Raw genomic sequence first — 14539 nt, 5'->3', positions numbered from 1 at the left:
TCAAACAGTGTATTCAGAGTAGTCAGTATCTTCAAAATATTCTGCCTACCTCTGATCACAACTGAATGAATGTTGAAAGAATACTCCAGCTTATACTCCAACTTAATTTCATATGGTTGATGACCACAGACAGTAATGTACTTTACAAAAAAAAAAAAAAGCTGATAAACTGTTGACTTAAAACACACGGATAAAAGGGCCAAAGTTGAAGCATGTATTATAAATGTGTCCTCAGTCATTTTGTATTCTGTTGTTTTTATAAATACAAGGAAACATGCAAAAATGATATGATGTCTATGATAATCAGCTGCATGATACGAATGCTGCAGCTAGAAATCAGGTTGAAAAATCTAGGTATCTAAGCAGTGGGGTTAAATGCACACAGTATGTGGATGCACATGGTTACCTCCGTGTGTGTGCATGTGTTTTTGAGGCACACTCGTTTGCTTGACTAATGAGGTGGACTGAGCTGGGGCACAAGGGTTGGAGGCATGTCTTTGTCAGGCTGCAGACATCGCCGTCCCCCCACACTGCGTTCCGCTGTCCCAGGGGATGCCTCTGAAACCCACTAATTGAATCAAGTACACATGGTGCCTCCCCAGCCCAGAGCCTCAGAAGAAGCCAGATCCAGGCTTTGATGCTTTTGTTTGGCTCAGCACCGCGGACAGCACCCAGAGATGCACAGCTGCAACTGGTTGTGTGCTGCTGGAGTTAAGAGGCATGCTGGGCTGTGCTTTGGGCTCTGTGTACAACGAGTGCGCCCAGAGTTGTGGATAAGATGTTTGGCTGTGTGTTTGCATGTGTTTGAGCGTGTTAAAGGAGGGATGTAGAACAAATACATGGACGACGTAATAATCTGCATATACAAAGACTGCCTCTCTCTGCTTTCTGGAAGAAATGTAGGGAATAAGGATGTGCAGCTCAATGAGACGGTGATAAATGATTCTGCACTGTGGCCATTTGTTTTTGACACCGCTAGTGCAGAAGGTCAGTCTTGTGTGTTTGGGGAGGGGCACTCAGGTGGGAAGGAGTGACAGAATGTTTAAGAGGACCATTGTGTGTGTCTCTGTATGTGTGACTGCGCATAACTTACACTTCAGGTCTTGACTGCCTCATTACCCCAGCGACCAAAAACTCACATTTGTGGGTGCATTAGTTACAAGAGCTCATTCTGCTCTCTGAACCCTTAACCCTCCCAAAAAAGCTGCATGTGTTTTAGTTCTTCTGGCATTTTCTATGGTATTTTATGTAATCATTATGTGTGTAGTCATTTCTATGGCCTGTATGTTCATTTGTTTGTTTATTGTGTACTTTTTCAATGTACACAGTGATTTTACATACATACATATCCAGCTCTCCGAAGTTAAGTCTTAGAAGTTTCTCATTTTCTTACGATCCAAGTGATCCCTAACACATTCAGTGATGCTGAGGTCTGGATATGAGGTCAGTCTGAGGTGTTTGATTTGCAAATTTTAATTTTTTTGTTTTCTAGTAAAAGCTTCTTAACAGTATCTTAACATATAATTTCAGATTCATTGAGTTGTCTTCTCAGAGCGGAAGGTTGTGGGTTTTTTCAGATCTGAAGCAAGAGCTTGATTTATTATTTTTTTTTATCCAAAGCTTTCAGTGCTGTTTATCTGATAGTGACAGTTTTGTTGGTCTGTCAGGTCTTGCATGGTTGTTATGCCTCCCATTTTCTTTATTATCTATTAATAATAATATTAATATAAAATAATAATAATAATATAATTATTAGTACTCTATTTTTGGAGTTTTTTCCAACTTATTTTTCTTTGGCTTTTTTCCCTCCTTATGCAAGTGGATTATTTATATCTTATCTCCCAAGAAATCTCCTGAAAAATTAAGAATTTGCACTTAAAGGCCATTTTGACTGGAAATGTAATAAATAAGGGGTAGTCTGAGTGTACAATATTGTATATGATGATATATACATAATTACTATATGTATGTTGTGTTTGCCTCTAGATAAAGGGAAGATGAAAACAGGGGGATGAAACTACTAAAGTCATGTTATATGATTTATTGCATGGTTATTGGTTATTTCAAATAATTATTATTGTGCTAACATTGTTTTTAAATAAATGTCAATATTTAGTATTAAAAAATGACTTTCATTCACACTGGTAAAGTTTAATAAAATTAATATTGATACAAAATACAAAAATAATGCTTAGAGGATGTTTAAGTGCAGTATTGTCACTGAATGAACTATAAGAATAATAATTTCTGCTTCTTTTTGAAATAAAAGAGAAGCAAAATTATCTCTGTTTCTCTCTGTTTACTTCCTGTGCGGAAGAACGTGGAGTGGACCTGTGCAGGACTGAAGTAAGAGGCTGAAATGCAGTGTAATGTAATTGTGCAGAACAGCTGGATTAGTCCTGCTGATGTGCATCCGCTGATAATGACATTAGTTCGGAGTCTGGAGATGCATTTCCAGCACACTGCTTCCATTTAGACATGAGGAGGGGAAAGTGGTGGTTGATGGAACGTGGGTGCAGGTCTTTGCTGGGCTGGACCAGCCGACTTCTGCTCCCCCTCGCAGTAATTCTTCTCTCAGCCCTCAGTGTCAATTAAAGCAGCATGACCCAGCCTCTGAAAGGCTTTTATTTCAAGGTTATCAAGGGCGTGCTCTGCTGTGAGCGCCTTTTCTCTCACTGTCTGCTTCTTTGCAGCTCAATAGTCAACAGTGTAGATTAAAATGACTTTGTGCTGTGTTCATAAAATGGAAAGGCAGTGCTGAGCCTTTCCATGAAAACCCTCTGTCTGCCCCCTGTGTGTCTGCCTATTACACTCTTAAAAATAAATGTTTTCTTTGAAGCGATATCATAAAAGAACCAGTTTTGGTTCCTTAAAGAACCCTTTCATTGTTGGTCCATGTGGTGTAAGCACAAGATAAATGGAACCAACTATATGTGGTTGGTTAGTGTAGTGGGTAACACCTCTGCCTTCTACACTGTAGACTGGGGTTCAATCCCCACCTGGGTAAATCACCCTACACTATACCAATAAGAGTCCTTGGGCAAGACTCCTAACACCGCCTTGGCCTACCTGTGTAAAATGATCAAACTGTAAGTCGCTCTGGATAAGAGTGTCAGCCAAATGCCGTAAATGTAAATGTAAAGGTTCAATACCAATTTTTCTAGTCCAAAAATGTTTATAAGGCTATATAAGGGCCCAACTTATTTTGTTTCCAAAGCAAGTACCTATTTTAAATTAGCTGATATATTCTGAAAAATATAACTAATATAACTTTATCTGATCTAGAATTAAAAACATTGATTAGCCACTTTATTAGTTAAACCTTCTTTGTATCTACACTCACTGCCCACTTTACCAGCCCTACTTACCATAAAGATGCATTTTGTAGTTCTACAATTACAGACTGTAGTCATCTGTTTCTCTGCATACTTAGTTATCCCCCTTTTCACCTGATCTTCAGTGGTCAGTACCCCTTTAAGACCACCACAGGGTAGGTATTATTTGAATGGTGGATCAATATCAGCACTGCAGTTTCACTGACATGGTGGTGGCATGTTAATGTGTATTGTGCTGAGATGAGTAAATCGGACACATCAGTGCTGCTGAACACTGTGTCCACTCACTGTTTTTTTGTGTTATTCATCCTGTAGTCTTTCATCAGTGGTAAAAGGACGCTGTTGGCTGGATATTTTTGGTTGGTGGACTATTCTCAGTCCAGCAGTGGCAGTGAGGTGTTTAAAAACTCCAGCAGCACTGTTGTGTCTGTCAATACACACTATCACAACATACTGAGATTAATTCACAACCCAGATAATACAGATTATATATTTGGAGACCTCTGTGGAGGAAATGTGTAATTGCATACCACATACTGAAGAACATTTTGGAATATTGGTTGTGTTCAGGCTCTTGAGTGCATTAAAGAGCATTCAGTGAGAAAATGTGTTGAATGGTGTGGCTTCTGAGGAAGTTAATTATCTCCTGTTGTTATCTCCATGAGTATGAAGTTGACTTTGCATTTGAAACATAACCATTAAGTTGGACATTCTTTTGGGCAGTGTGTGTGTGATGTTAACATGTAAAGACACTTGGCATTGTCCAGAAAACTCCTACAAAAACCAAACTGATGCCTCTCACTTTTAAATCATTATTTCCAGTAACTTTCTAATATACAGAAACAAGTAGTGATGGAGAGTCTATTCCAAAAGAATTGATTCTTCAATGCCAACATTTCTGGTACAAGGAACGAAAATAAAAGTAAACAGTATTTTTCACAGAACATAGCATGAAGCTGAATTAGGCCTTTTTTATTAGAATTTTCTGTTATACTTTAAATGATGCTATAGTTACATTAATGTGCCTGTACATCCTTTAAGTTGAGGTGCACCATTTAAGATTAACTGGCAGCTACAGCCTAGTGAAAACAGAAACAAGATAACATTCATCTGGTCTGGAATGAAAATTTACATATGGTTAACTAGCTCATAATGATTTGTTTTCACAGATTTATGAGTACAGTAAGGCATTTAGGATGGTCTAGTATTTGCTATGGAACGTTAATATTGGCAGATTTTATTGACCCAACAATATATCAATTGGGCCCTACTGTTAATTCAATATATGTTCTTTTATCTTTGTTACTCTCATAGCATCCAGGTTCGATCCTGAGTCAGGAGGACTGTAGTAAACTGCCTTGACAGCTTCAGGATTTCTTTCCTGCTGCAAAAGGAGAGATTGAGGCTATTCATTCAGCATTGGAGCTGGAATTGGAGCTGGAGAACACTGATGGTGGTCACAGCCCTCCCCTCTCAGAACACCACACCCTGCAGCAGCCCACTGTGAGTCAACCCTCTTCTCTCCTCCTCCATCCTTCACCACTCTCCTCCTCTCCATCTATTTCAGACTACCACACCCTACTGTAAGTCACCTCCCCTCTTCTTTCTCCACCACTCTATCCCCCCTCTCTTCCCCCTGGTTAGGATAAGATTAAGGTGCTATAATTACAACCACATATATACATGTGCTCTTTTTTTTGTTTCCTCCTTTTTATAGTACTCTGTTCTCAGAAGACTGAATTTGGCATTAAATCTGTATTGATTAGGAACACGCTGGCTGTCAAATGCCGCACGATTGAGGCTGGTCAATATTCACACTGAGTACAAATTTCTAATTCATCAAGTCTCTTTATATTGTATTGATTTTCTTCAGATTGAAAGCCATGAAAAGAATCTGATTACCATTTCCCAGCATTCTAAAACAATGGCAGCCTTGTGACAATAGAGGAGAGTAAAAGTGTGGTTTTGTCCATTCCTATATAAAGGAAAGTAGGAGAGCACAGAAGAGGTTTTTGGCCATTTTTGGTAGTATTAGTCTAACTCTCTGCTGCATGTAAAGTAAGTGGATTATCTATATTACTCAAAAAGAAAAACAGTCAGCTTTTTCAGACCAGTTGCTTATAATAGAAAAAATAAGAAAACTTTTGAAAGATTAAAGCATTCTCTTGGGTTTGAGAAACATAGTATTACCCAAACACTATTAGTTACCCAACCTCCTTAATGTTAGCTCTGCACAGGAGCTCAGCTTTGCTTTGTGATAAATCTTTTATGTATTTTTTATTGGCAGACGTGTGGTATTCCCAGCAGGAAAAGCCTAGGGTTCAGATGTGGAATAATGTATGCAGTCTGTGCCCACTAGTGCAGGAATTTACTGTAATTTAGATACGCACATACATACACAAACCCACAGACCCATATACCCATGCCTGAGGTAGACGTAGGCATATTATGAATAATAATACTGATACTGCCATGTTTCCTGCTCATATAAGCTACATAGCAGGACAGTGCAATAGTCTGAGTTTCTGGCTGAGTACTGGCTGATTATCCTATGGGACCGATCCACTGGCTTCAGGGTGGAGAGGGGTTCACAGAGCTGTATTGGCCCACAGTGCCATCTAGTGGATGGACTGAATTCTGTCTTAGACATATTCTCCTAGATCACGAAACATGTTTAACACAGCCATGCCTCAGACATTCTGTTGTGAAATTCTGGCTGCTCTCACAATGATGCTCTGCTTTGTAGTGGTCCAGTTCTTCCCAGTGCCCACAGACTCTAACACAACTAATACATTGCACACAATGATTTATCTTGGTAAAATGAAAGTGTCTTAAATGTAGATAATACATTTAATTTAATTGTAAAGTTGTAGGATTATTCCACCTAATTCTAGACATGTTTACTTAAATGTTTGCTTCCATCAGTTAAATTGATCTTTTTGCACTGGCAAATAATTTCACTTGTTTTAATAAATAAGGCTTGAAGGAAGTAACATCTTGTGCAAGTGTAACAAGATGGTTTCACTTGATACATTACATACTTGATTAACTAACATTACTTACATAAGTACATACATAAGTAAATTACCCAAGTTGCATCATCATAACATTGTCATTCCAGTTTTATATTTGGAAATATTCAGTACATTGTATTTCCTTCATTCAAGATCATTAGGGAGTTTCCTCTCCTCATTTGAATCCAGTCTTGGGTTTTTCATCAGTTTCTGCTCAGCCAGGGGTTCCAAAAGATTGACTGCAGGTCCAAGTCAGTCCAGCATAACACCGGCGGGTTGTCTGTGCAAGAAAAGCCCACAGCCTGCTGGCCTTGAGAGACAATGGCAGAGTCAAGCTGGAGGGTGTGTATGAGAGTGTGTAGGCGTGTGTATATGTGGACATGTAGTTTTATTGGATGCTCGCGGCAGACGGCAAAGCTGAAGCAGTGGATATGTGTGCACTTACAGAACACATTCAGACGCTCAAGGCTGATCTTCTTTGAAAGCCCTTACAAGTGCTTTCAGCAGCCAGGACTCCATCACAGCATAACAGCATGTTTGTCTGCCGCCAGCCTGTGTATTGAATACTAATGTAAAGTGTTTCTAGAGAGCCTATGTTTGCATTTACATCACACTCTCCAACTCTGCTGGTAATCTCAGGCTTAGACTTCAGATTAGTGTTGGCCGATATATTGTATACCAGTTATACCATTAGTGTCAAACAGTAGTAGTGGTTTCAGTTTTAGGTATAGTGATACATAAAAACTTGTAAAATAAAAGTTGTATCTCATTTTCTGGGCACTGCATAAATAGTAGGTTTCCATTCTGCAAATGTGCTTTCTGTCTGGTTATCCTTAATAATAGTGTATTTGGTTCACTTTGCTGTAATTGTTAGAGAAAGGATAGGAAGCTGTCCAATAAAACCAAGCTACAGTACAGAGTAAAATTTTGAGACCACCCTTCATGTATTCGATTCTAGAAATTAAATGTGTTAGATTTCTTAGCATCAGGAATAAAAGCAGAAACATGTTTAACAGACATTCACAAAGAAATTTCAACAACAAAATATATCAGAACCTTCGGTATTTACTGTGTTCAGCTATTGCCTTAGTTAAACCTTTCATTGTTTTCAAAAGATTTGCTTTTACTACATCTGCATGGATTTTTTCTATGCCTCCAAAGTTCAGTCTTAGTACTTGGTTGCATTTTGTACTTATCACAATCCAAAAATCCCAAACACATTCAGTGATGTTGAGGCCTGGACTCAGGGATGGTCAGTCCATTGTTCTGAGAACATCAGCAGCTTCTTTGTTTGACTTCTGCTTCCTTTTTTTGTAAGGCTACTTTACAGCTACAGATCCTTTCAAAATCAGTGTTGAGTTGTCTTCTCATAGTGGAAGGATGGATATAAACACCTGTGGATTTTTTCAGATCTGAAGGAAGAGTGGACCTTTAGGTGCTATTTATTTGACAGTCTTGGGGTCTGTCAGATCTTGTACAGTTGTTAGTCCCATTTTCTCTATACCTTTTAGTAATTTTGAGCTCCAGTTTTGTAAACTCCTGTTGTTTTTTTTTACCTATTTTTCTTAGGATTTTCCACTTCCTTTTGTAAGTGAATGACTTCTGTGCAAAAGGCAGAATTCTAAAGCATTCACATAGCATAGATTAGCAGTACTCAGTCAGCATGAAGTCACTAACTAATAATGCTGGCTTAAAAGTCATTTGAAACTGTGAAATATTTGAAAACATTTCATGATACTGAATTTTATGAGTGCTGCCCAGCACTACTTCAAATAGATAAAATGTTGTCATATATTTTGGGGCTGTTATGTCCTTGTCCTTGGTAAATAAGCAGAGAATTTAAAGTGGCTAGTGGTCTCCTCAGCTGCTGTTTCTGAGACAGCTTCATTAGCACCTGTGTTATCAGGCTTATTTACTGCTGTTTGGAGCAGCGGTGGTTCAGTCTAGCTCCTGTGCTGCTCTGATAACAGTCTCCAGTGGCTCATAGAGGAGAGAAGGGAGGGAGGGACAGATTTGGCTTTTTGAGCTGCTTTGAAGCAGCAAGCATGGACTTGTATCCATTTACAGCAGCTGTGTAGAGAGAAAGAGAGCGAAGGAGAGAGGTGAAGAGAAAGATCTAGAAAAAAAGAAAGAGAGTGGTGTGTATTGAGAGATTTAGCCAGAACCCCTCCTAATTGCTGTGTATGAGATTCTTCACTCCATTGCACAAACATGAACTACTATGCAGTCAGGCTGTCCTACCATTCACCTGCATTGTCCTCTCTGTCCTGTGACTCCAGTGTTGTCTCATGGGCCCTTCTCTTCCTCTATCTGCTCATCTTAACACACTCAGAGCAGGGACACTGCATTGTAAATCAGCGGAAGGACATCAGTGGAATAAAGGAGGGGTCAAAGGTCATCAAGTCCTCCCCATTCTGATCCATTTTTAATCTACATTTAGCAGGCACATATTCGCTCTGCTGCAAAGTGGGTTTTATTACTCTCAGTTAGAGAAATTCAGTCTCCATATTTGCACTCACACAGCACTGATGCTGTTATGGGCAGCAATTTGACTGCAATTACCATTTTGTTTGGAATATTTACATACTGTTCTTCACATACAGCAGGAAGATGCAGTTTTCCTCGCAGGTGTCTTCTTTAGGAGTTTGTTATGAAATCGTTTTGCCGCTGAATGGAAAGTTGCAGATCATTATGGCATGCATCCACTAGGAGTGACAGGAGGGGGACAATGGCCAAGGACAGGTTTGATTCCACCGGACATCCTGCTTAATACGCAGAACATTGCAAAATAACAGGCAAAAAGGAAAGAAACTGCCAGCACATCAACACCATCTGAAGCCACATGTTTTAAAATGTCAAAAAGTGCAAAGTATAGCTAAAAGTTTGCACTAAAAATTTATTTTAATATGTTTATTTGATGCAAACTTGTTTTATTAATTAGCAGCTTTTTGTGGTTTTTGATTTTGGTGTTCAGCCCATTGTGCACTAATCTTTGGTGTCTGCCTAGTTTCATTTCAAAAACACTGAAACTTACTGATATTCACTTTTTTTTTCAAACAGAGGTTCCAAGACAACCATGAAAACAAGATAAAAGTATACTTTCCCAAAGCCATTTGTCCTTTGTGTTCTTCAGTTTGTCCAAGAATACTTTATGTGTGTGTTAAATATGCTTTTGCCAGATGCTGCGGCCTTGTTTTGGCAGTTTAATTTTGACCAAAAAATAAAAACCAAAATGAAAGTTGACCGTTTTTTACTTCTGTATTGAAAAAATGTTTTATCATGGTGAAAAACCATAATGCATAATATATTGTATACATTCCTAGGCTCTACAGAAGTAACTGATTTGAATTTAGTCTTAAGCTCTATAGAACTGGTCTCCTGGACAACATTTAAGACTAGTCTTGCATTAAAATGCAGTGCACATGGTAATTCACCATTGGAATTTTTTTAGTCTTGGCTTGGAAGTAATGCAGGCTTGGAAAAATGTTGGCATTTTTATTCTAAATTAATTTAGTTACTACAGTAGTACACGAAATATGGAAAAAGTACCATGCATGACCTGCATTTTAGCTACCATCCCATGTTATATGGATAGCCACATGGCTATAACCCACAATCCATCCTGAGTAGTGAAAAGATCTTTTTGCTCTCTAATAATATGCACCAAACAACAAGCAATTTATTAGGCAATATTTTGGTCCACTGGCTTTGCCTTTTGGGATATAATTAAGTCTCTCCAGACACACCCATCTCTAGATAAGTTTTCATTTTGAAATTAGTGCCTTATGACTAGATATTGCTTGCATCTATTATCAGTGGATGACTGTGATGCACTGTAATGTTTCATTTAATGCTTTTATGGAGTTGCCCACTAACCTCTTCATATCTACGCTAAGTGCTGCCTCAAACAGAGGAAGCAATAAATTATATCCTCCATTAAAAAAATGGCTTCTGATCTGAATCCAATCTCACTCACAGTGCTACTAAACCACAAAGTATCAGGTGTCACCTACCATGAACCCACTCCCAACCACTATCAATCTCCCAGATATACTAGAGTCATCTTCCTAGCCTTCAGTGTGTTTGCATGTACTGTATGGGTGAGAACAGATATAGTGCATGTCCGTTTTTATTTTGCTATCCATTCTGTCACCAAAAAGTCCACAAAATCTGTCACTTTGAAAGAACAAATAAAATTCTTGAATTGTATTGACTGTACTGTGCAAATCTGCATTTTCAAGTGTATCCTGGTACATGAGCACTTTGCCTGTTGGGCATAAAGAACATTAGTGTTTTTCAGCAGCAGGTTGGCATGCGTAAATGTCACACTCTGTGTAAGCCATTCAGTCATGCTTGTTTTGCACTTTGCAAAGGTCACAATAGCCCTATGGGAAATGATGGGTGCAACAGTTGACTGTGTACCAGCAGGGTAAAGTGCTGCATGTGTGCTCCACACACTCAGTATAGAATATTGTGAGATTTTTGTATTTTATTGTGGTGCCATTTGAGATGAGTGGTTTTGTCTAAAGCTATACTGACTCACTCGGTCTGTTGAGTGAAACAGCCAATATATGTACCAATATAAAAAAAAAAGAGTGGGGGGTCTGGTTACAGTGACTTACATTAAAAGTAAAGTAGGTTTTGTCCTTGTCCTGTAATGTTACCATTTTGGAGATATGAGGTTTTGTTCTGACGACAACGATATGCAGAAGTTTGAACTCCCCTGGTCAGATTACATGACTTGTTGATTTTCCAAGTGATAACTTGAAACTTGAAAATTTCTGTGTTTTTTGCTGAGTTTAACAAATTAGGAAATATAAAAGATGCATGATTGTAATCTGTGAGAATTAAAATCTTCTGATATTTGTTTTTAATAGTTTTAGCTTTGTTTTATAGTGGCCGATCTTTGTAACAATTTTTTTGCTAGAAGTAATATAAGCCAGCCACGTACCTGTGAGGCATTTGAATGCTGAGCATGCATACATACCATCCTTCTCTTAGTCTATTCCGCCAGCAAATAAACAAAGTTATTCTCTTAGTAGGCTGTGAAAAAAACAGCTATTTAAAATCTGCCAAAAAATATTGACAACTACACAGTCACTCTAGATACCTTCACTGTTTTGAAGTAAGATAGTACTTGAGTGTAGAATTAATTCACACAGAGATTAGGCTGCATACTTGTTCATTTTGTGATTTTTGCTTTTTAAAGATACAGCAAAATGTCTTTGGACTATTTGCTAATACAGCTGATTTATTTTGCTATTAACTAAATGGCATCAAAATTTTCATTCTCTACAAACATTGGCCACTGGTTGTTTGCACTGCAGGCTTAAATTACATGCTATTCAATAACGCGTCCTTCACCGAGAATGCTGTCCTTGACACACACATACTGTACACGCTCCCATGCGCGCTTCCTCAAAAACATCCACACACACACAAATTCCACTGATGTGTTTTCCTTTGCTGACACTGCATTATTAAGATTGTGCCTTGGCTTCGTGTCCCACATGGGAACCTACTGATTTAATTTACAAGCTGCAGCATAACCAATCTAAGCCCAACAATAGGGTGTAGATTGATTTAAGTCATGGTAATGTTGTTTCACGTTATTAGATACGAATTACTATCAGTCATCAGACCTCCCCTCTTCATGATCACAGTTCAACTGGGTCATTACATATGATGAATTAAATTAAAGGAGCTGTCTCATGAAACTAAAACCATTTACCTAAGTATAAACCTTCTCTGCACAAAGCCGCTGATGATATTTCTGTGAACCACCTAATTGTGAGTGAGTCATAAGCATGGTTCATGATCCACGTCTCTGCTGAGTTTCTGGTAAGTTCATAGATCAGTAGTGTGTTTCTGGTATAGAAGCTTATGAGTGCAGATTAAAGGGAAATGTCTTTATCCTGTTGATGGAACAGGATGCTATGGCTTTGAATCTCACAAAGCTTCTAAAAATGTATTTGGCCTTCTTATGTTGCTACATTAGCAGAAAAATCAAACATCCGCTTTGCTGTGGTAGACTATTTTACTTTAAATGTCATGCAGCTTACACAGCTCTTTATACTGAACAGTGTTAAAGTGTTAATGTATATATATATATATATATATATATATATATATATATATATATATATATATATATATATATATTTATATATATATATATATGAAGTCATGTGGTCATATAACTGTCAGACCTTCCCTGCAGACCCCTGTGCTTCGTACTTTACTGTTCTGTTTTATATACAGCATCAAAGAAAACCCTTAAATGTTGAAAATGTTAGTGAAAACGAAAGACATGATGCAGTTATACATATGAAAAAATGCATAAAGAAATTAAAATAAAGAATGGAAAATAAAAAATAAAGAAAAGAGAAATTATTTCCATGTGGAGTTAGGGTGGATGAATATGAGATAGGAAGAAGAAGTGTAAGGAAGAAGCACATGTTACGGAGGATAAGGAAAGAGGAAAGTGTAGATAGTGGCAGAGAATACAGGGGGCTCTGGGGACACAGCCCTGTTCTGACAGGCTAATTGAGCTCCATGTGGTGGCAGACTTGAGCCTGTCACTCTTCTGAAGGCCCATTTGCTGCATTTAGCAGCCTGTGTCCTGAATACTGATGCAAGGATGAGAGCCAAGCCTTCAAGCACAGAGCTCACAGAGCAATCAGCAAACCGTCTGGAGTCAGAGCACTCTTGCCCTCTCTCTCTCTCTATTTCTGTCTGTCTCTTTTCTTTGCACTCTCTCATGCTCTCTCTCTCTCTCTCTCTCTCTCTCTCTTCTTTGTCTGTCTTCTATCAGTGTGCACTGCATTTCACATGATGATTCTTGCTTTTTCTTTTTAAATTTAACATCACCATGTCACTCTAGAATTTAATGGATGATGAAAAACAATTTTATTTAATTCATATTTAATTCATTGGTGTGCTATATTTCTCTTGTTCTCATATCTCTCTCTCTCTCACACACACTCTCTCCTGCTCTCTGTCTCTCTCACTGTCTTCTCTCACTCTCACACACATACCCTCACTCACTAACTCTCCCTCTCTGTTTCTCTTACTCGTGCCTCTCTCTCTCTCTCTCTCTCTCTCTCTCTCTCTCTCTCTCTCTCTCTCACTCACACACACCCACACACACACTTACTCCCTCTCTCTCCTGCTCCCTCTCTCTCTTACCCAGACAGAGTACATAGCTGTGAGGACTGAATGAATAATTAATTATGGATTAAAGCAGTCAATATTGAAAACCACTATTTGTCCTTCTGAAATAACTTTGCTTTAAGTTTAAGACTTTTCAGTTTAAGTCTCAAATGATATCATTTTCTCTGGGAAAAACATCAGTCTAAAAGAATATATTTTAAAGCATATTTTGGATTCTTAAGAAACAAAAAAAAAGAACTACTTTGATCTCATGACTGAGTTGTAATTGTAACAGAATGTTTAAGTAAGCATTTGCATTGAGAAATGTGCCATTTGTGTCTAGATATGCTATTGGCTGTGTTCTCATTGGAAGAGAAGGACTGCAGGGTCTCTTTCTTCACTGTCGCTATGCGACCTACCAGCCATTCGGCAAACTCGATGGTCATGTGGTTTCATTCACATCAGAAGAGGTGATGGGATTGGTGTGCCTGTGTACACTGGAAGAAATCTAACAGTGTTGATTTTGACTCAACTGGGAGAAAATGATGAGGAAAAGTTCTTTTAAAAGTAATTAAAGAAAGGGTACATAGTACAAAAATGACACATGAACTGGCTGAATATTGATTTGCAACCTTTGTCATGGGGAGCAGAACATCTTGTATTCAGAAGCAAACAGGTATCTTGGTGTGCTTCCAACCGTGTTAGGAATAAGGAACAAGCCCTCACAGCATGATCACAGCACACCAACAAATACTCCTCATCAATCTACTGCTGCACCAGACTAGCGCTGGAGGGGAAGGCTCTTAACTGGCCTTTGTCTGGGATTTTTCTATGACTTTTGTAACAAAACAGATGCTGTAAAACTTAACTTGGCCTTCAAATAGTGCTACTATAGCAGAACAAAAAAAATCTGCTTTGCTAAGGTTAATTAACAGTGTGTTAATTGAAAACATGATACAGTTTATACAACTTTTTGTTAAATGGTTTAATGGTGACTTTTAACCTCACATAGTTCTCTAGATGAGATACCCTGAACCA

Source organism: Pygocentrus nattereri, chromosome 11, assembly GCF_015220715.1.
Source record: "Pygocentrus nattereri isolate fPygNat1 chromosome 11, fPygNat1.pri, whole genome shotgun sequence".
NCBI lineage: Eukaryota > Metazoa > Chordata > Actinopteri > Characiformes > Serrasalmidae > Pygocentrus > Pygocentrus nattereri.
The sequence above is the reverse complement of the archived record's forward strand: the minus strand, read 5'-3'. Positions refer to the sequence as shown.